This window comes from Pinus tabuliformis, chromosome 4_1 (assembly GCF_031772625.1).
Source record: "Pinus tabuliformis cultivar Carrire ecotype Pingquan chromosome 4_1, CPIR1, whole genome shotgun sequence".
Classification (NCBI taxonomy): domain Eukaryota; kingdom Viridiplantae; phylum Streptophyta; class Pinopsida; order Pinales; family Pinaceae; genus Pinus; species Pinus tabuliformis.
The window spans coordinates 554,350,621-554,373,633 of record NC_142303.1 but is presented as its reverse complement, the minus strand read 5'-3'; the positions used below and the strand labels follow the sequence as shown (position 1 = coordinate 554,373,633).

Sequence of the window (23,013 nt, the reverse complement as noted above, 5' to 3'; positions counted from 1 at the left end):
TTAAAATAATGTTATAATTTTAATATTAAAATTAAGTACTTTAATAAAACATAAAGAAATGCCATTATTAAATCATAAAGTATATACATATATTTATACGTGAACATAAAAGAGATGGAGAGGTGATACGTGACATGGGGGGTGTCACCAGGAGACTAAGCGGTGGGCTGCTGGTGGAAGAGTGACCACTGCCAAGAAGCTAAATAAATGCCACTGAGCAGAATTCAAAAGGGGGAGGAGAAGCGAGGAAGGGAAACTGAAGGAGGAATGGAAGTTAACAGCAGGAAGAGCGCGGATTTTTTTGAGGTTCTGGGCACGGGGGAACAGTCTGCTTCACCTCAGAAGCTGATTGGACTGAGTAGTCAAGTTCTGCTCAATTTGGCTGGGTGGATTCGGTCTTTTGGTAACCGAAGCAGGGAGCTGGAGGCATCATCAACCGCATGGGCACAGGTAGGTACCCTCAACAGTTCTATCAGTTCATCTGTTAGTTAATTTTGTAAGAATTCAGGAAAAATTATTACAGGTTTTGGATAAAATTCCCTTTACTGTTTAACATCTGTTGTACGGTCCTGTCAAAGCCCTAATCACTAATATTTTATTTGCTATCATTGATTGATTTTGTTGAGCCACTTGAAACATAATGAAAAGAAAAGTGTAGCCATTGAGATTGGTAAGCCACCAAAATCAAAATTGTTAGGGCTAGGTACCTTGGAAAAATCAAGAAAGAAAGTCAACTATTAGGGTGAATTGCATTGGAGAAGTTGATAAAAGGAGCCATTGAGAGTTTCTTTTGTATTTTTAAGTGAGTTTGTTCGTGAAGATATTGGCATGAAACCTAAGGTTGTCAATGATACCAAATAGGAACCAAGTTGAAGTGATTTAATCAACAAAAGAGAGGTTGATTTATAGCTAGAGGGAACAAGATTTTTTTGGTTACATTGTTGAAAAGGTAAGTAGTTACCATTTGATCTCCTTTAGCATTTAGGAATCTCTTTTATTCTTCTTTTACTAGGGTTCATTTCATGATTGAAATTCAAAACCCAAGTGATTTCCTCCAAAATTTATGCATTGATTTATGTAGTATCTAAGATTCCTCTATTTTTGAAGATCGAATTTGTTTGGCCTTTTTTAATTGTCTTTAGTAAAATAACATGAAAAAATGGCTCCAAACAACATATATGTACAACAAAGGATACCCATTATCATAAGGAATAATTTTGAATTTTTGGAAAACAAAATGAGAACATTATTATGCTCTCAAAATTTTTTGGGATTTTACAATTTATGCATATGAAAATCTAGTTAATAAGGATAGAGAAAACCTTTACAATTTCTTATAAAGATCAACTCAAAGAAACTTGCAAGAAGGATGTTAGAGTTGCACTCTATCTCATCCAAAATGGTCTGGATGACAAAATATTTCTCAAGATCTCAGTGAAAAAATTCTCAAAGATACCTTGGGACAACTTAGACACCAACTATCAAGGCATTACTAAGGAAAGACAATCAAGTTTCAAACATTAAGAATATATTTTGAGAATTTTAATATGAGGGAGTTAGAGTCAATGGACCAATTTATGACTCAAATCATGAATATTGTAAACCAACTAATAACGAAAGGTGAATAAATTTTAGATCAGAAAGTGATAGAAGAAGTTCTTATAACCTTGTCAAAGAAGTTTGATGCAATGGTTTTAACCATTGAAGAGTATAAAGACTTTCAAATATTCATTGATAGATGATTTTTTGGGATCTTTATTATCCTATGAACCAATAATAAACAAGAATGATGATTCTTTGGAAAATACACTCAAATCTCAGTTTCTATATTAAAAGGTAGAGGAAGATCAAGGTTAAGAGGCAGTAGCAAAAGTAGTAGATGTAGTGACCAAACAGATGATTTAGAACAAGAAACAACACAATGTCAAAACCCTAATAGATCAAGTCCTAGTTGAACAATACAAGCTCATAGCTAAATTGACTTAAATCCAAATTGGCATGTTTTCAAGACCCATTTATAACCTTTTTGTGTTGGAATTATGGAAATTTGGCATTGATGTCAACTCGAGATTTCTTCATGGTATGACTTCCACTGAGTTTTGTATCGTTGTTGTGATATAATGTCGATATTATTGATGTGTTTTTGAGTTTCAAAAATTGTTAATATCATGATTGTAGGTGTTTGACATAGGTTGGAAGTTAAGCTGATTGAAAGAAGGAGAAATTGGTTGACCAATATAGACTATCATTGGCTTACTTCTACATGCCCAAATGTTGCAGTCTTGCTTCTTCCTGGTCACGGAAATTGCCTCTGGCTTGTTGTGATGTGCTCGCAGCACTGCCTGTAGGTGGTGAAAAGTAAAACTACATGTTTTACCAACAACTTGCCTAAGGTATTTGTCAATTTTTCTTAGGGCTATATTTTTCTTTGCTTTAGATAATTGCATTTCATCATTTACACATTGAATTCACCCCACAACATCATAACAGTATTTACTCTTACAACATTATCCAACATCACATGCAATTATATAGAAAAAACAATATCATCAGCAATGCAACGTAACATAAAGGAACAATAGAAGAAAATCATTTACACATAGAGACACTAGGATTGGTTGGAGACTAGGGAAAAACCCCACAAGAGGGAAAACTATTTCAAATTATTCTTCTTATTAGATTGTAATTGAATGTTTTAGCAAAGAGAGAGTACAATGATCCATATCTTCGTCCACAAAGATATCTAGCAAAATCAATTAAACAACATTCAAGAGATGAACCCAACAATGCTAATAACAAAAACCCTGATTCAGAAGCTCACAGTCAAATGTCAAACTCTAAACTTATCGTAATTTAGTGGTTAAACTATCAACAAGGATAATCATCAGATGCTATTCGAGAATGCAAGTTGACTCATCATTGTTATTCAAGGAAAACCATGCTGCTTGGAATTACCCCTCTAGTGGCCCATAAGGGGGTAGGATTTCACTCCTACCAAATGCCACTAGGTCTTGAGCCATTAACTTTTTTACTTAAGTCTAAGGAAGACCAATGCTTAGCCTATCAAAAACAGTTTTAAGACATACTCCAAGCCCATGTTCCATTATCTATAGGTACTTTGATGAATTATGTGTTAGATTTTTTTTTTTGTAAATTAATATTTTAGTTGTAATTTATAGAAGAGTTCAGTGGTTTACATTGTTTGCTTATATCTATATATATATATATATATATATATATAGTTATAGTTATTTTAGGTTTTTCTATACAACATTACGTGTGTGTATATAATATATGCTTTGTATATCAATGAATCATTTTATGGGTTGTTGTATCATTGGCGAATCATAATTCATTCTTGTGTTCATTTTCGTATTACAGTTATTAATATTTTCCTTCCTCCTCCATTAGAGTGGTATCAGAGAGGTTGGAGGGAAAGGGTGGTTGTGAAGTAGTGGTATAATCATTTGGAGGAGTGATTCATTACTAAGCATACTAATATGAGAGTTTTGAGCATTTCATTGTTCTAATTCAATGCAAAGAAATTGCCACTTTTATATGTTGCATGACTTAACCCTATATTACAAAAATAGAGAGCTATGTTGTAATTGATTGCCTCTAAAGTTAGGGTTATTCCCTAGATAACAATTTGAATTGTTTAATTCCTAGCAATCATATAATCATTTAGAGGAGTGATTCATTATTGGGCATACTAATATGAGAGGTGAGCATCATATCATTGTAATTCAATGCAAAGAAGTTGCCACTTTATATGTTCCATGACCTAACCTAAGATTACAACGATAGAGACCTATGTTGGAATTGATTGCCTCTATAGTTAGGGTTTTTCCTAAGATGACACTTTGAATTGTTTAATTCTTATCCACCCCTACTTCTGTTTGTCATCATTGCAAACCCTAGTCACTAATATTTTATTTGCTATCATTGATAGATGTTGTTGAGCCACTTGAAACATAATGGAAAGAAAAATGTGGCCATTGAGATAGGTAAGACACCAAAATAAAAATCATTAGGGTTAGGTACCTTGGAAAAATTACAAAAGAAAGTCAATTATTAGGGTGAATTGCATCAGAGAAGTCGATAAAAGGAGCCATTAAGATTTTTCATTTCATTTTTTTATTTTTAAGTTATTTTTCTCGTGAAAATATTGGCATGAAACCTAAGGTAGTCAATGATATCAAATAGGAACCAAGTTGAAGTGATTTAATCAACAAAAGAGAGGTTGATTTGAAGCGAGAGGGAACAATTTCTTTTTTGGTTACATTGTTGAAAACGTAAGTTGTAACGCCCTCCTCCCACATCCACCCAAGTAACCATGCTAACCTGGGTAAACATGAGACAAGAGGCTACTATGATTATATTCGACCTCCTAGGTGATCTTAAGGAAGTGGAATCGACGGAACATCACACACAGTCATCCAAAATCATCCACAGAACCTTCAAGAGATAAGTCAACCACTTAGGCAGCTCGTCCCTGAGTCCTACTATTGTTTTAACCAACTTAGGCCAGAGTAACGCTCCTCGAATACTGCCAAAGCGAGTTATAACGCTCCCCAAACACTAACCAGGTGAGTTAGTCTCTATGCTAATGCTCTGTTTTACTAGCATTTCGGGATTTGAGCCACCCATTTTGGCCCTGAGCCCAGGACACTTCCCATAATGGAATGACTAGCCATGACAGACATTTTGTCAGACATATCATCAACATGTAACTGACAGGTGTAAACAACAAAATTAAGTGTAGGCATCCCATAGTTATCTGAGAATTGCCATGAACCATTATTTTGTCATGTCATTTGCTACCTTATCATTTATTAAATCGTAGATACATTATCCATTCAGATATAAGTAAAAACATGTTGAGAACCATACATAGCTACTGTCAGAAAATATACATATAACAAGCATAATAGGAACATAAATACAATGGACATACCAGCCATCAAAATCCATGTATACATCAGTACTTTTACACATTAAAATCAAGGGAATGAATTTCTCATTAATGAATGCAATGAATCAACTAGAGATGGGACTACCACATTCCACTCAACCATAGATTGGTTGAGCCAAGTCTCTCTTCAGCCAATCACCCATGTGCCATATTCCAAGCATGAATGTGGGATGCATATAACATATTAAAAAACACCAATCAATGTGGATGCCACTAGATTTCTTCGCCTAAACCATGAGGGATTGGAGTGCCTTCTAGTCTCCCAAGTTTTAGCATGCATACACAGTCTGATCCAGGGATAACTAGGCCCTACACCGAGACGTACTCTCCAGGTTTTACCATGCATTCCATCCTGTAACCTCTTGGATTTACGTATATCTTGCCATTCATCGGCAAGGATTCCTACGCCCACTGAGGCACACAATCTGGCTTTACCGCAACCCATAGTCTGGTTCAGGGACCACTACACAATGTGTTTTTCAATTAGGATATCCACCCCACTCAAATTTGAATCCCATCTGACCATCCCACATAAACGGAATGAGAGAATCCATCTCATCAAAGCTATTAGGAAATGGAAAGGCTAGGCTGAAAATACTGTCACACCTGGAAAAACCCATGCCATGGTATAAAAGAAACACATTCAATCCCATGTATGCCAAATCTAGTAAGGAAAATACACATTCAAGTCGATACCTCCAATGAGACCTACTGTAGTTGCTTGATCCTGCGTTTCCTTCTTGGTCCTTGCCTCCTCTTGCCTTCTTTACCTTTCTTGCTCCAATGCCAAAGTGCTCCAAGAAAACTCTAAGTGTCCAAGAGTGAGAGAGAGAGAGAGAATAATGAGAATGCTCCAACATTGAACCGACAAAATGTTACATTCACCAAACTTTCCAACTGATCCTCATAAGCCATTTTATCAACGAGGCCTCTATTTTCTTCATTTTCCATTATTTTCCTTCATTTTCCTCCTCACATGCAACCTTTCACCTCCCTTTTCTCCTAATTTCCATAAATAAATTTGCCAAAAATGCAAATTTTCCCTCCCAAAGCCTTAGCCATTTCCTTTGCCAATTTCCTTATCCATAAACAACCAAATTAACACCCCCTAGGATGTCTTTCCCACCATTCATCTTGGAATACGTGTCCCATCAACCATGGTATTATATATTTTTACATGGAATTCTCACTAGGGTTGCTAGATAAGTAGTTCCCATTTGATCTCCTTTAGCATCTAGGAATATTTTTTATTTTATTATTGGGGTTCATTTCATGAATTCAAAACCCAAGTGATTTATTCCAACATTTATGCATTGATTTATGTAGTATATGAGATTCCTTTATTTTTGAAGATCTAATTTGTTTAGAATTTTTTTATTGTCTTTAGTAAAAAACAACATGAAAAGATGGCTCCAAACAACATATGTGTACAACAAAGGATACCCATTATCATAAGGAATAATTGTGAATTTTTGGAAAACAAAATGAGAACAATATTATGTTCTCAAAATGTTTTGGCTTTTGCAATTTATGCATATGCAAAACTAGTTAATCAGGATGGCTTTAAGATTTCTTATAAAGATCAACTCAAAGAAATTTGGAAGAAGGATGCTAGAGTTGCACTCCATCTCATCCAAAATGGCTTGGAAGACAAAATATTTCTCAAAATCTCAGTGAAAAATTTCTCAAAAATATCTTGTGACATCTTAGACGCCAACTATGAAGGCATTACTAAGCAAAGTTAGTCAAGTTGGAAACACTAAGAATGTATTTTGAGAATTTTAAGATGAAGGAGTTAGAGTTAATGGACCAATTCATGACTCAAATCGTGAATATTGTAAACCAACTAAGAACGAAAGGTGAAGAAATTTTAGATCAAAAAGTGATAGAAGAAATTCTTAGAACCTTGTTAAAGAAGTTTGATGCAAGGGTTTTAGCCATTGAAGAGTTTACAAACTTTGACATATTGATTAATAAATGAGTTATTGGGATCTTTGTTATCCTATGAACAAATAATAAATAAGAATGATGATTCTTTGGAAAATGCATTCAAATCTCAGTTTCTATCTTAAAATATAAAGGAAGATGAAGGTTAAGAGGCAGGGGAAAAAGTAGTAGATGTAGTGACCAAAGAGATAGTTTATAACAAGAAACAAGACAATATCAAAACCCTCATAGCTCAAGTGACAGGAGCAACAGTAGAAGCTCGCAGTTAAATTAACTTGGGTCCAAATTGGCATGTTTCCAACACCCATTTATAACCTTTTTGTGTTGCCATTATGGAAAGTTGGCATTGATGTCAACTCGATATTTTTTCATGGTGTGACTTTCGTTGAGCATTGTATCATTGTTGTGATATAATGCTAGTATTATTGATGTGTTTGGAGCTGTAGAAATGCTTAATATCATGATTGCAAGTGTTTGACAAAGGTTGGAAGTTGAACTGTTTGAAATAAGGAAAAAATGGTTGAATAATATAGACTATCATTGGATTACTTCTTGATGCACATAGCACTTGCATAAGTGTTGTAATCTTGCTTCTTCCTGATTACATATATTGCCTCTTGCTTGTTGTGATGTGGTCACAACATTGTCTATAGGTGGTAAAAAGTAAAACTACAGGCTTTAACAACGAATTGCATTAGGTATTTGTTAATTTTTCTTAGGGCTATATTGTTATTTTCTTTAGATAATTGCATTTCATAATTTACACATTAAATTCACCCCACAACATCATAACATTTTAGTCTTACAAAATTATCCAACAATATATGCAATTAAATAGAAAGAACAATATAATCATCAATGCAATGGAACATAAAGAAACAATAAAAGAAAAGAATTCACACATAGAGACACCAAGATTAATCGAAGACCAAGGAAACAACCCTTAAGGGGGAAAACCCTTTCAAATTATTCTCCTTGTTAGACTTCCATTGAATGTTTTAACAAAGAGGGAGTACAATAATCCATATCTTCATCCACAAAGTTAACTAGCAAAATCAACTAAATAACGTTCAAGAGATGAACCCTACAATGCTAATAATAAAAACCCTTATTCAGAAGCCTGCGGTCAAATGTCAAACTCTAAACTTATTATAATTTGGTCATTAAACTAGTAGTGAGCATAGTCATCACTAGCTTCTATTCGAGAATCCAAGTTGACTCATTACTGTTATTCAAGGAAAACCACGCCACTTGGAATTACCCCATTGATGGCACATAAGGGAGCAAGATTTCACTCCTACCAAATGCCACGGTGTCTCGATGCATTAACCCATTCCCTTAAGTCTGAGGAAGACCTATACTTAGCCAAGAAAAAAAAGTTTTAAGACATACGCCAAGCCCATGTGCCATAAGCTATAGGTACTTTGATGAATTGTGTGTTAGAATTTTTTTTGTAAATTAATATTTTAGTTGTAATTTATAGAAGAGTTTAGTTGTTTACATTCATTGCTTTATATATATATATATATATATATATATATATAGAGAGAGAGAGAGAGAGAGAGATCAATTATAGTTATTTTAGGTTTCTCTATAAACCATTATGTGTATATGTTAGCCTCCTGTTGCAACAGGGTATCATTTTTCATGATTGACATTTTCACATGCCAAATATGTCATACTTTGCAAGCTGCAGTGTTCCATATTTCCAGAAGAGACCAAAGGAGAAAGCCATGAAGTGTACTAGTCCAAATGCCACTGCTGATTCCAATTTTTGATGAGTTGTTCCAGTTTTGAAGAGTTTTCATTTAAGGGAGGTCCAAACAGTTTAATCTTGGTCTCCCTAGGTTTCAATTTCCTGTTTTAGAATATAGAGAATGATATCTGTCCAAACAGTTTAATCTTGGCAGATCTGTAGATATGTAGAGAATCAAAAGGGACCCAACTGCTTAATCTGGGCCTTGGCAGAAATAAGTGTAGATTTAGATAGGAAAAATTCAAAAGAAAAAATTGTAAATCTGCGTTTGCAAGTCTAAGTGCACCCAAACCAAAAAGAAGAAAAAATGTTAGGAGAGTAGGCTGGGTAGGTAGCTGTGTGGTTGCAGAATGATAATTTATGATCAATTTTGTGGTACAAAGTGTTATATTTTTACAAATCACAGTGCAGGCAGTGTTCATGCAAAGGAGCTCAAAGGTGGACATAACTAACTCCCCCCTTCTTCTAATTCCCCAAGTCCCTTACTAACTTCCCAAAGAGGTCAAGATCTGCTTGATTCCCTTAGATTCATCATCATCCATATCAGTTGCCTTGGTGAAGATCTGCTTCACTCAAGGATTTTTATTTCTTTTCAAGGTCTTTTCCCAAAATAGCCTAAGGTCCCTGACCTTAGCGCTTGCTGATCACCATCATATTAACTACTAACAGTATTATATAATTCCCTATCAGTCTTCCCCCTTCCCCTACTAAAACTTTGTATATAAAATTCCCCTATGTGAATATCCCCTCCCTGGCAATATAGCCATATTTTTATAAGTCCGGGAAAAAACGGTCCATCCGTGTCTTAAAATGGATTAATCTGACACCTGGCCAGATTAATAACCTCTCCCCTAGCCCTAAACCCTCAAAAACCCCCTTTTCCGCCCCTAAACCAAAGTTTTGTGCACAAATACATTGACCCGCGCGTATTAAACCCATATAACCCCCGTAACCCGCATAAACCATTGTTTAGACCCACTTGTGCGCATATTAAAAAGGGAATATTCTCTATATATTCTCCGCCCATATCCCCCGCCATATTATCTTGGCCGCCAGCCGTCGGATCGTCCGCCCCGCAGATCGATGGTGGGCGGGCCGTCCCATCTCCAAAACGCCCGAGCTTTAGCGTCCGGGAGATGGGCGGTATTACCGCCGTACCTCCCACCACGCGTCAGCTCCTGGGCTGTGGCGAAGCCCCCTCTGACAAAACCGCTCCCCCCCAAAAGGTGGTGCGCCACAAAACCACTTACCGCCTCCTGCCCGGTGACGTCACCGCTTACGTCACCCCCCTGCACAGTCACCGCTTACGTCACCCCCTCTGCCCAGTCACATGTCGAGTCATCTGCCTGCGTGGCCCCTTGACACGTGTCATGCCACGTCACCGTTCGTACATGATGATGTCATGCTGACGTCATCCCGTCACGTCATCATGCTGACGTCATCGCTGACGTCACCCGCCATACAACGTCACGTCATGCTGACGTCATCAGCACTTTTTTGGCGCGAAGGGAAAAAATCGCACTTCGGAGCCCCGGAATCAAATTCTGAGGCAGTTTTTGATGAGCAATTTGCGCCTAGATTTTTTGGGCCTGAATGGGAAATCTTTAGGGAATCTTTTCATTCTGCAGCCCTCAGCAGGCCCGAAAGGCGCTGAATGACCCATTTTTCTTCGCGAAGCTTGCCGGGAGGACCAGAAAACAGTTTTGAAGAAAACAGAGGCCGAACAGCGGCCATTAAATGATGATTTAACACACAGCACGTCAGTACAGCATCTGTTGATTGCCAAAGAGTATCAAAGGAAGAAGAAAAGCCAAAGAGTATCAGCCGAAGATTTTTAGGGGCTCGAAGCACCTGAACATTAATGAGCACCCCCCAGAAAGTCAAATCAAGAGGCATAAGCCCATCCTTGCCCTCAAATCACAGTTAAAGCTTTAAATGCAGATAGACAGCAGAGATGCAGAAACCCATACACATTTATTTCAGAAAACACTGCAGCAAGCCACCAAGGACAGCATCATTTATTCAGTTTTGATACGGCGGCCCTGAGCGCAGCCCGAGATATTTTTGCATTTATTTCTGGATAGGATTAGGTTAAGTAGTCATTTTTCTTTATGACCTGATTAGGTCAAGATGTAATAAAAGGAACTCTGTAGATAGTTTTGCCCTATATATACCACCCTCTACATTGTTTCAAGTGTTGGTTGATTGAGAATTTTCACCAGAGACTCGCATTGTATACCTGAGTTTTTTCTATAATCAAAGATTGTTGAAAGCTTGGAGAGCAAACTGTCTGATGCAAATGAATGTTTTTGGAGATATGAAGATGGAATTCTTGTGCTGCAGCCTGAAGCAATAAGTGCATCTCACCTCTGTTTATTGTTTACCACTATCTAAATAGCAGAAAGAAAGAATAGCCTAGAATTAGTTTAAATACTCTCTATGCTCAATTTCTGCTATTTCTTTATGTTTTCCTCTGATTGAATTGGTTATGAATATGAATTCCTCCTGGCTCATGTTTACCCCAATTCACCTGTGTTTGCCAATTATCTAGGGATTCTTTACTGCCCCTAGGTAGCGCTCTGTTACCTCCTCTGTTAAGCTGATTGAGAGATTCTTAACTGCCTCTCATCACTTAGCATTTTTCCCATCATTTTAACCTGAAATATTGTTTCATGCTCAGCTATCTTGCTCCAGTTTCCCTCTCTTGTGATCGAAGAAATGCACCAACAGTTCTCCTCCTCGACTCCACGCCCAATGGTTTGAAACTTCCAGACTATGCCTTGCCTCTCTGTCTGAAAACATTAATTTTCCCACAAAAAACAAAACAAAAACCCTCTGAACTCGAGACCTAGCGTAAAATCCTTTTCAACAAAGCTAAATCTAAAAGAGAGAGCCCTCTCTGATTGCAGGTTGGCTAGAACCTGCAGTCCAAAGTTGGTCTGTGGTTACCTCGGTCGTATCCTTTTCCAGAGCTTAAGGACAACCTGAGTGATAACATAATGGCGACTTCGCTAGGGATTTCCTCAGATAGTTTCACGAAGAAGGTAAGAAAGCTCTGCTGAGACCATAAATCAAACTTTCCAACTGTTGTTTATCTCTTAAAACTACAGATGAAGCCTGAATGTCAGCCAGGAAGCCTTTGAGACTGTTTTTTGCTTTGCATTAACAGGAGTAAATAAATGTTGCTTCAGTCAATCTTCATGCTAGTTTTAAGTTACAAACAAGTTGTCTCAAATTTTAATTAGTCCCTCGTTGATTACAAAAACATTCCCGGAAAATTACCCAAAAAACAATTCGGAAGCTGGCTCCCAAGAAAAATCCACGATATACAAGGTCTAATCCAGACCCCAACCCTCCAGCTGTTTTTGAAAACCCTAACATAATCTCGAAAATCATTAGGAAGCAAGAAAGACAGGAAGATTTTGCTGATTTGAGCCCTGAAACAACTTACCCTAGTAGTATTCCGACCCCTGTCAAGGTTTTGTTCTGTTCAACCCCTATTTCCCTTAGTTCATCATCTACATCCCGTAGTACTCCTTCCACACCTTCATTCATTGCACATACTAGCACTACTGTTGTTTCCAGCGCTCTAGTTACTCCTGTGATCCCCGTTACTCCAGTTGTTCCACTTGTCCCAGTTGTTCCACTTATACCTGCCAATATGGCTAATAGATATGCACCCCTGCAATTACCTGCTAATGTTGGGGCTTTACCTCAAGAGTACCAATCTAAAATCACATATTTTGATTCCACCGGTCCTTTCACAGCCCTTCAGCACACCAAAAAGATGCAAGACTATTTTGAAAACTATGAGATAGACGATGATAGTGTAAGAATGAGAATTTTTGTTCAGAGTTTGACAGGTGATGTAAAAACTTGGTTCAGATCACTTGCTGCAAATTCCATAACCACCCCAGATGAGCTTTACCAATCCTTTACCAACAGATGGGAGAAAAAGAAAGACCCCTTTCACATACTAGCTGAATATGATACGATCAAAAGAGGTCCTCAAGAGACTGTTTTGGAGTATTGTGCAAGATTCAATAATGTATATAACGCAATACCACAGAACTTAAGGCCTCCACCTGATTTGGCCTTGTACAAATTTCCCGATGGATCTGACCCGGATATGGCATACCAGTTAAAAGAAAGAGCTCCTCAAACCCTTGCCGACATGCAAAATGTTGCTGTCAGCGTAGAAGCCAATTTAATTGCCAAAAGAAACAGAGCTAGAATGGAAAGAATAACCACCTTTAAGGAAGAACCCTCAGCTTTTGATCAAAAGCTTGATGCTATCATCAATGGCCTGCAAAGGCTGGGAGAAAGAGTAGAAAATGTTGAGAGAAAGGCATCATGGGAAGGACAACAGTCTAATACCATAAGGAACCCAAATTTTAGAAAAACACAGAACACAAATGCTGGTAGGCCTAACCAAGACCATGATATAAGACCCCCTTTCCAAGATAATTATGTTGAAGGATCTACATCTAGTGAACCCATAGAGGACACTCACATGAACTTAATGGATCTAAAGGGTGAGCACCAAACTGTCCTGTCCCAAGAAGACCAAAATGAACCTGATTACAATCAGTTTCAGACTAGGTCTGGCGAGTCTTTTGATTTTAAACAAGGTTATGATACCGCTGTGTATGAAGTACACAAACAATATAAGCTGAGAACTAGGACCATTGACATTTCCGAACCTAGTAAAACAAAGGAAGGCAAACAACCCAGCAAGACTAAAGGAAAGGCTGTCATAACAGAACCAACTGATATACCTATTCTAAACCCGCATCAAGTCACTGTAGAAGACATGACAGAGATACAACCTTCCAAAGATCAGCCTTTGCCACCTTCTTCCTCGAAAGAAAGCTCGAACAGGGTTCCAAAAAACTTTCCTGAAGTTGAAAAACCGCAAGAAAAAACTTCCCATAGCAGTGATAAACAAGAGCAAAACGCAGAAAATTCAAATGAAATAGAAAAAACTGGTATTATCAACACCAAGACTCCACTGGAAAAGCCATTTAACTTAGAGACAGAAATAGCTAAGTTAAAAATATCCATTCCCCTCTCAGAACTTGTTAAACACGATGTATATAGGTAGCAAATTCAAAGATCACTTCAAATGCCAGAGGTCAAAGATGATGTAAATATTTTAGATGACAACCCAGAGTTGCTATTTGGCCCAGAAGTTAACGGAAAATCAACACATGGACCTGTCCCACCCTTTTATGTCAGTTTGCATATACATGACAAAGTTTTGCACAATGCTATGTTTGACTCAGGGGCATCGCACAATCTTATGCCCAAAGCAGTTATGGAAAAACTGAATCTTGAGGTTACAAGACCTTACAAAGATTTATACTCATTTGACTCAAGTCAAGTGAAATGTTTAGACCTCATCAAAGACTTGTGTGTCTCCTTAGTTCAATACCCAAACAAGACCATCCTCATGGATGTAGTGGTTGCTGACATTCCACCAAAGTACGGTATGCTCCTGTCAAGATCATGGGGAGAAAAACTCCAAGGATCCCTTCAATTAGACCTCTCCTATGCCACTATTTCAGTCTTTGGGCAACCAAAGAGACTGTATAGAGAAACGCTCATGAAATATGTGGTAAGTAGTGAGAGCAAGCCTCAAAATTTTCCCATTTATTCAATCCACTCTGATATGGATTCTTTTATTTTGTTTAATGATGATACAAATGTTTTAATTGATAATGAGCCCTTCACTCTAGAGCAACAAGCACACACCAATGAAGAGTCGGTTGCAAATACCCACGAAACTGTCACAGCAATTGATGCAACCAGCATACCAAAAGAACTTTCCCAAACAGAAATCTTAAATCTGCCCCATCCTAAAACAGCTCAATCTCTTGATACTGACCATAAGCGAGAAATCACATGGTATTTAGAGTTTGATGGCTCTGTCAACAAGTTAGGAGCAGGGGCAGGTGTCTGGATTCACAACACATATAACAACCATGCAGAAGGACATGCCTACAGACTGAATTTCAAATGCACAAATAACATGGCAGAGTATGAGGCTCTGCTTTTAGACCTTAAACTCCTCAAAACTCTAGGAGCTGCAAAAGTGTCTATTTTGGGAGACTCTGATTTAATCATACAACAGATGAAAGGCAATTTTGTAACCAACGACAACAGAATGAGAGCCTATAGGACCGCTGCTACTAATATACTCCAGGCATTCACTGAATTCAAGCTTGACAAGATTTCAAGAAATCACAACATTCATGCACACAGCCTAGCTACTTTTGCTAGTACATGCAAGCTTCCTTTTGACCCAAACCATCACTTTACAGCTGAAATAAAACATAGGCCCGCAGTCCCAAATAACGTTAAAGACTGGCAAGTATTCGATAATGATGCCCAGATTAATAATTTCCTCACCCTTGAGCATGAGTTTTCAAGTATCAACATCGACATGGATGCTATGACAGATACAGAACACCAAACAAATGAAACTCAGCAAGATGTAACGGCTGCAATAGTCAAACAAACCCTGAAACCAACTATTTTTGACAAAGAAAACATAGAACAGCTGAAACAAATACACTTGGAAGATATAGCCAAAACAGAGGCAGACATCATTGAATTAAAGGATAACTTTCTGCCTGCTGGCCTAACCCCATTAGAAGATATGTTTGATGCTAATGACGTGCCCAGAAAGCCAAAATTGCAGCCCATAAACACTGAGATAGAGGAACATAACATTGGGACAGTAGAAAAGCCAAAAATGATCAAACTGTCCAAAAACTTACCACCTGATCAAAAGCCCAAGTACATTGACTTATTCAAAGAGTTCCAAGATGTATTTGCTTGGAGCTATGAGGATCTGAAATCCTATGACACCTCGGTGATCCAACACACCATTCCTTTAAAACCAAACCAGAAACCCTTCAAGCAGAAACTTAGAAGAATTAACCCTATGCTTCTTCCCCCGATTGAGAAGGAAGTAAAGAGGATGTTTGAAGCAGGCATCATAGCACCCATCAGATTTTCCGAATGGGTGTCCAATCTTGTTCCTACGAGAAAAAAGACAGGTGAAATCAGACTTTGTGTAGACCTCAGAAATTTAAATCAAGTATCCCTAAAAGACCATTACCCTTTGCCCAAAATGGACCACATCTTGAAAAGAGTAGTGGGATCATCTAGAATCTCTTTACTAGATGGTTTTTCAGGTTTCAACCAAATACTTGTTCACCCAGACGACCAAGACAAAACTGCCTTTACTACACCCTGGGGAACATTCAAGTATGTAAAGATGCCATTTGGTCTTAAAAACGTTGGTGCTACCTTTCAACGAGCAATGGATATTGCTTTTGCCAAAGAAATACATGACTTCCTAGTTGTCTACCTTGATGACTTAACCCCATTCTCCAAATCTGATGAAGAACACCTCAAGCATCTCAGGCAAATTTTCATGACATGTAGGAAATACGGCATTTCCTTGAACCCCAAGAAGTCTCTGTTTGGCCTTGAAGAAGGCAAATTACTTGGCCACATCATATCAAAGGATGGGATCAGAATTGATCCTGAAAGAATACAAGCCATCCTCCAAATCCCATTTCCAAGAAACATTAAAGAACTACAAGCATTCCTTGGGAAAATCAACTTCTTGAGAAGATTTATTCCAAATCTAGCTGAGCTGATAAGACTGTTGAGCAACATGTTAAAGAAGGATGCCAAGGTAAAATGGTCTCTTGAAACCAAGCAAGCATTTGAGAGTATCAAATCAGCCTTAACACAAACCCGGTCCTAACTAGCCCACAGTTTGATAAAGATTTTATCATATTTTCGTTTGCATCTGATCACACCATAGCCGCTGTCCTTTTGCAAAAGGATGAACAGGGAGCTGAAAAACCAATTGCTTTTTTCAGCCGAGCATTAAGAGACGCCCCTTTGAAGTACCCAATAATGGAAAAGCAGGCCTACGCACTGGTTAAGGCCATCAAGGATTTCAGAGTGTACATATTATATTCACACGTGATTGCCTATGTCCCACATGCTGCTGTAAAAGACATATTAACCCAAGAGGGATTAGAAGGCAAAAGAGGCAAATGGATTGCAAACATCCTTGAATATGACATAGAGATAAAACCAACCAAGCTGATAAAGGGACAAGGTTTAGCTAAACTGATGTCCGAAACAAACTTTCAAGCCTTAGAGATTAACCAGCTGGACAATGAACCGGAGCTGGCGACTCCACAGATCAGTGAAATCTTTTTACAATCCCCATGGTACGCTGATATATGCTTTGTATTGTTAAACCTGTGTGCTCCCCCAGGATTGTCCAGAACCAAGAAAAGATTTTTGAAAATGAAAGCTTTAAAGTTTTGTGTTATAGATGGTGCATTATTTTGGAGAAATCATGAAGGTATATTGCTTAATTGTTTAACCATGGATGAAACTAACAATGTCATGAAAGAATTCCATGCAGGTGACTGTGGAGGACATCTATACTGGAAGTCCACTGCTGATAAAATTCTAAGGGCTGGTTTTTATTGGCCCTCTATTTTTGCAGATGTAAAGAAGTTTGCCATGTCATGTCACAAATGCCAAATTTTTGAGGGCAAGAGAAATTTATTGCCCCTGCCCCTTAAACCCATCTCCACAGAAAACCTTTTCAACAATGGGGTCTTGACTTCATTGGAGAAATCCGTCCCTCTTCCTCAGGCCAGCACAAATGGATCCTAATAGCCACCGACTATTTCACTAAGTGGGTTGAAGCCATTCCCTGTAGACAAGCCAATGACACCATCATTATCCAATTCCTTGAGTGCAATATCCTTTCCAGATTTGGCTGCCCTGAGAAAATCATCACTGACAATGCCGCTGCCTTTAAGTCCAAAAAGATGATCAATTTTTGCCACAGATTTCATATTACCTTGGGCCACTCCACAGCCTATTACCCTCAAGGCAATGGCTTGGCCGAGTCATCTAACAAAAGCCTCATCAACATCATAAAGAAAGTGCTGGAAGAAAACAAGAAGAACTGGCACAAAAAGCTGGTAAATGCCCTATGGGCAGACAGACTGTCAAGCAAAAGATCCATTGGGATGAGCCCTTATGAGCTAGTATATGGCATGGAGGCCAGATTTCCTTCATCCCTGGGCATTCCCACTATCAAGCTGTTACAAGAGATTCAGGCTGAACCGAATGACATTCAAAGAAGAATCAATCAGACCATCCATCTACAGCAAACCAGAGAACAAGTTTATGACAGAGCTCAGATTGTGCAAGAAAAGCTCAAGAAGATGTTTGATAAGAGAGCTAAGGCTGAAGATTTCAATGTTGGTGACAAAGTTCTAAGATGGGACTCAAGAAGGGAAGACAAGGGCAAACATGCCAAGTTTGATTTTCTATGGAGAGGTCCATTGGTTATTTCTGCTATTCAGGGAAATAACACTTATTTTCTCAGATCTGTAGAGGATTGTTCTGCTGAAGAAGGCCCTGTCAATGGTCGTATGCTGAAGCATTACCATGATCCCTTTTAAGGGACACAATGCAGCTTTGTATATATCTTTGTACAGTCTTATTTGTATATATCAGCACTTTGTTTTCATTTTTTTTTATAAGCAAGCCGATTGTTTAAGAAGCAGCAGTAAATCTGTGAAGATCCAGCCGATGCAAGTATTCCAGTTTTAAAAGCCCTGTCTCTGCACTAATTTCAGCACAACAACGAAGAATAGCACAGACACATCACAATGTATCATGGTAAAGGCAAGCTGTTGCAGATTGTAATCTTCAGCCAAAAGAGTGTTGACAAGGAAGAAGAAATTGGTCAGTAACTGTTCAGGACCAGAGTCAGAGGAGATACATCAGTTTTGACCCATGATTTTCAGAGACATAATGCTCAAACAATGTTGTACATAATTATCAAGCACGCAGAAGAAAGCAGGCGATGTTGTACAGTTCACAGTAATTCAGTTGAGGAAGAGGTTGTTTATAGTTCCAAGTTTATATTTTTAAAAGCCAGAACAAAGCCACGGAGCCACGGAGCCACTGTTAGCCTCCTGTTGCAACAGGGTATCATTTTTCATGATTGACATTTTCACATGCCAAATATGTCATACTTTGCAAGCTGCAGTGTTCCATATTTCCAGAAGAGACCAAAGGAGAAAGCCATGAAGTGTACTAGTCCAAATGCCACTGCTGATTCCAATTTTTGATGAGTTGTTCCAGTTTTGAAGAGTTTTCATTTAAGGGAGGTCCAAACAGTTTAATCTTGGTCTCCCTAGGTTTCAATTTCCTGTTTTAGAATATAGAGAATGATATCTGTCCAAACAGTTTAATCTTGGCAGATCTGTAGATAGGTAGAGAATCAAAGGGACCCAACTGCTTAATCTGGGCCCTGGCAGAAATAAGTGTAGATTTAGATAGGAAAAATTCAAAAGAAAAAATTGTAAATCTGGGTTTGCAAGTCTAAGTGCACCCAAACCAAAAAGAAGAAAAAATGTTAGGAGAGTAGGCTGGGTAGGTAGCTGTGTGGTTGCAGAATGATAATTTATGATCAATTTTGTGGTACAAAGTGTTATATTTTTACAGATCACAGTGCAGGCAGTGTTCATGCAAAGGAGCTCAAAGGTGGACATAACTAACTCCCCCCTTCTTCTAATTCCCCAAGTCCCTTACTAACTTCCCAAAGAGGTCAAGATCTGCTTGATTCCTCTTAGATTCATCATCATCCATATCAGTTGCCTTGGTGAAGATCTGCTTCACTCAAGGATTTTTATTTCTTTTCAAGGTCTTTTCCCCAAAATAGCCTAAGGTCCCTGACCTTAGCGCTTGCTGATCACCATCATATTAACTACTAACAGTATTATATAATTCCCTATCAGTCTTCCCCCTTCCCCTACTAAAACTTTGTATATAAAATTCCCCTATGTGAATATCCCCTCCTTGGCAATATAGCCATATTTTTATAAGTCCGGGAAAAAACGGTCCATCCGTGTCTTAAAAGGGATTAATCTGACACCTGGCCAGATTAATAACCTCTCCCCTAGCCCTAAACCCTCAAAAACCCCCTTTTCCGCCCCTAAACCAAAGTTTTGTGCACAAATACATTGACCCGCGCGTATTAAACCCATATAACCCCCGTAACCCGCATAAACCATTGTTTAGACCCACCTGCGCGCATATTAAAAATGGAATATTCTCTGTATATTCTCCGCCCATATCCCCCCTCCATATTATCTTGGCCACCAGCCATCGAATCGTCCGCCCCGCAAATCGATGGTGGGCGGGCCGTCCCATCTCCACAACGCTCGAGCTTTAGCGTCCGGGAGATGGGCGGTATTACCACCGTACCTCCCGCCACGCGTCAGCTCCTGGGCTGTGGCGGAGCCCCCTCTGACAAAACCGCTCCCCCCCCCAAAGGTGGTGCGCCACAAAACCACTTACCGCCTCCTGCCCGGTGACGTCACCGCTTACGTCACCCCCCTGCACAGTCACCGCTTACATCACCCCCTCTGCCCAGTCACATGTCGAGTCATCTGCCTGCGTGGCCCCTTGCCACGTGTCATGCCACGTCACCGTCCGTACATGATGACATCATCCCGTCACGTCATCATGCTGACATCATCGTTGACGTCACCTGCCGTACAACGTCATGCTGACGTCATCAGCACTTTTTTGGCGCGAAGGGCAAAAATCGCACTTCGGAGCCCCGAAATCAGATTCTGAGGTAGTTTTTGATGAGCGCAAATCACTCATCGCTAGATTTTTTGGGCCTGAATGGGGAATCTTTATGGAATCTTTTCATTATGCGGCCCCCAGCAGGCCCGAAAGGCGCTGAATGACCCATTTTTCTTCGCGAAGCTTGCCGGGAGGACCAGAAAATAGTTTTGAAGAAAACAGAGGCTGAACAACGGCCATTAAATGATGATTTAACACACAGCACATCAGTACAGCATCTGTTTATTGCCAAAGAGTATCAGAGGTAGAAGAAAAGCCAAAGAGTATCAGCCGAAGATTTTTAGGGGCTCGAAGCACCTGAACATTGATGAGCACCCCCCAGAAAGTCAAATCAAGAGGCATAAGCCCATCCTTGCCCTCAAATCACAGTTAAAGCTTTAAATGCAGACAGACAGCAGAGATGCAGAAACCCATACACATTTATTTCAGAAAACACTGCAGCAAGCCACCAAGGACAGCATCATTTATTCAGTTTTGATACGGCGGCCCTGAGCGCAGCCCGAGATATTTTTGCATTTATTTCTGGATAGGATTAGGTTAAGTAGTCATTTTTCTTTATGACCTGATTAGGTCAAGATGTAATAAAGGAACTCTGTAGATAGTTTTCCCTATATATACCACCCTCTACATTGTTTCAAGTGTTGGTTGATTGAGAATTTTCACCAGAGACTCGCATTGTATACCTGAGTTTTTTCTATAATCAAAGATTGTTGAAAGCTTGGAGAGCAAACTGTTTGATGCAAATGAATGTTTTTGGAGATATGAAGATGGAATTCTTGTGCTGCAGCCTGAAGCAATAAGTGCATCTCACCTCTGTTTATTGTTTACCACTATCTAAATAGTAGAAAGAAAGAATAGCCTAGAATTAGTTTAAATACTCTCTATGCTCAATTTCTGCTATTTCTTTATGTTTTCCTCTGATTGAATTGGTTATGAATATGAATTCCTCCTGGCTCATGTTTACCCCAATTCACCTGTGTTTGCCAATTATCTAGGGATTCTTTACTGCCCCTAGGTAGCGCTCTGTTACCTCCTCTGTTAAGCTGATTGAGAGATTCTTAACTGCCTCTCATCACTTAGCATTTTTCCCATAATTTTAACCTGAAATATTGTTTCATGCTCAGCTATCTTGCTCCAGTTTCCCTCTCTTGTGATCGAAGAAATGCACCAGCAGTTCTCCTCCTTGACTCCACGTCCAATGGTTTGAAACTTCTAGACTATGCCTTGCCTCTTTGTCTAAAAACATTAATTTTCCCACCAAAAACAAAACAAAAACCCTCTGAACTCGAGACCTAGCCTAAAATCCTTTTCAACAAAGCTAAATCTAAAAGAGAGAGCCCTCTCTGATTGCAGGTTGGCTAGAACCTACAGTCCAAAGTTGGTCTGTGGTTACCTCGGCCGTATCCTTTTCCAGAGCTTAAGGACAACCTGAGTGATAACAGTATATATAATATATATTCTGTAGATTAATGAATCATATTATGGGTATTGGTTTGTAACAACCCTGGTCAAAAAATCCACGTAATAAAGTTAATAAAGGAAAAATAAGACCATGGTCATGGGACACATAAACCAAAATCAATGTTGGGAAAAACATCCTGGTGTGGTTGTTCATTTGGTTTATTATGGCTAAGGAAATTGGCAAAGGAAATGGCAAGGGCTTTGGAAAGGAAAGACGCATTAATTGGAATTTTATTTATGAAAATAATAACAATTAGGAGAAAAGGAAGGTGAAAGGTCACAGATTGCATGTGTAGAGTAAAATGAAAGAAAATAATGGAAAATTGAAGAAAATAGAGGCCTCATTAATGAAAAGGCTTCTAAGGATTAGTTGGAACCTTTTGTTAGTTCAGTTTTGGAGCTCTCTCTATTTTCTCTCTCTCACTCTTGGACACTCAGAGCATTCTTGGAGCACTCTAGCATTGGATCAAGGAAAGAGAAAGGACACATAAGGCAAAGGGAAGCAAAGACCAAGCCAGGAATAGCAGGATCAAGTAACTACAGTGGGATTACTTGCAGGTATCAATCTACATGTGTGATTTTCTTGCTATATTTGGCATGCGTGGTACATGCATGTGTGTATTTGGTCCTCTTGATGTCATTAGTATGGGTTTTTCTAGGTGTGACAATGATTTTTAGCCTTGCCTTGTCATTTCTGGATAGCCATGGTGTGATGGGTTCTATTTTATTTGGTTAAGATGGATTGCTAGATAGTTTCAAAACTGAGTGAGGTGGTCTTAGAAGTAGAACACAAGGCCTAGGAATCGTTGAACTGAAGAAGGTGGGATTGTGGTAAAGATGGATTTTGTGTACCTCAGTGGGCTTATGAATCCTCGACCAGTGAATGACTGAATATACAGTAAATCCTAGAAGCATGTGCCCTTGATCAGGCCTAGGAATCCTCAGTCGGTGAACAGCGGTATATACGGTAAAGCTTGGAGGGTGGAGTCTCGATTGGGCCTAGGAATCCTCAACCGATGAATGGCGAGATATATTGTAAAGCTTATAGACTAGGAGGTAGACAAATTCCTCATGGTGTAGGTGGATAATTGTGTGGCATTCATGCTTGTTTAGGGCCTAATGATCTGATGGGATTGCGGTAAATCCCATAGATACT

At 38.8% G+C, this 23,013-nt stretch overlaps 1 pseudogene; it reads left to right on the top strand.

The window, feature by feature from the left end:
- Positions 1-207: 207 nt before the first annotated feature.
- Positions 208-23,013, top strand: part of LOC149177034 (serine/threonine-protein kinase GRIK1 pseudogene) — a 39,184-nt pseudogene continuing 16,378 nt past the window's right edge.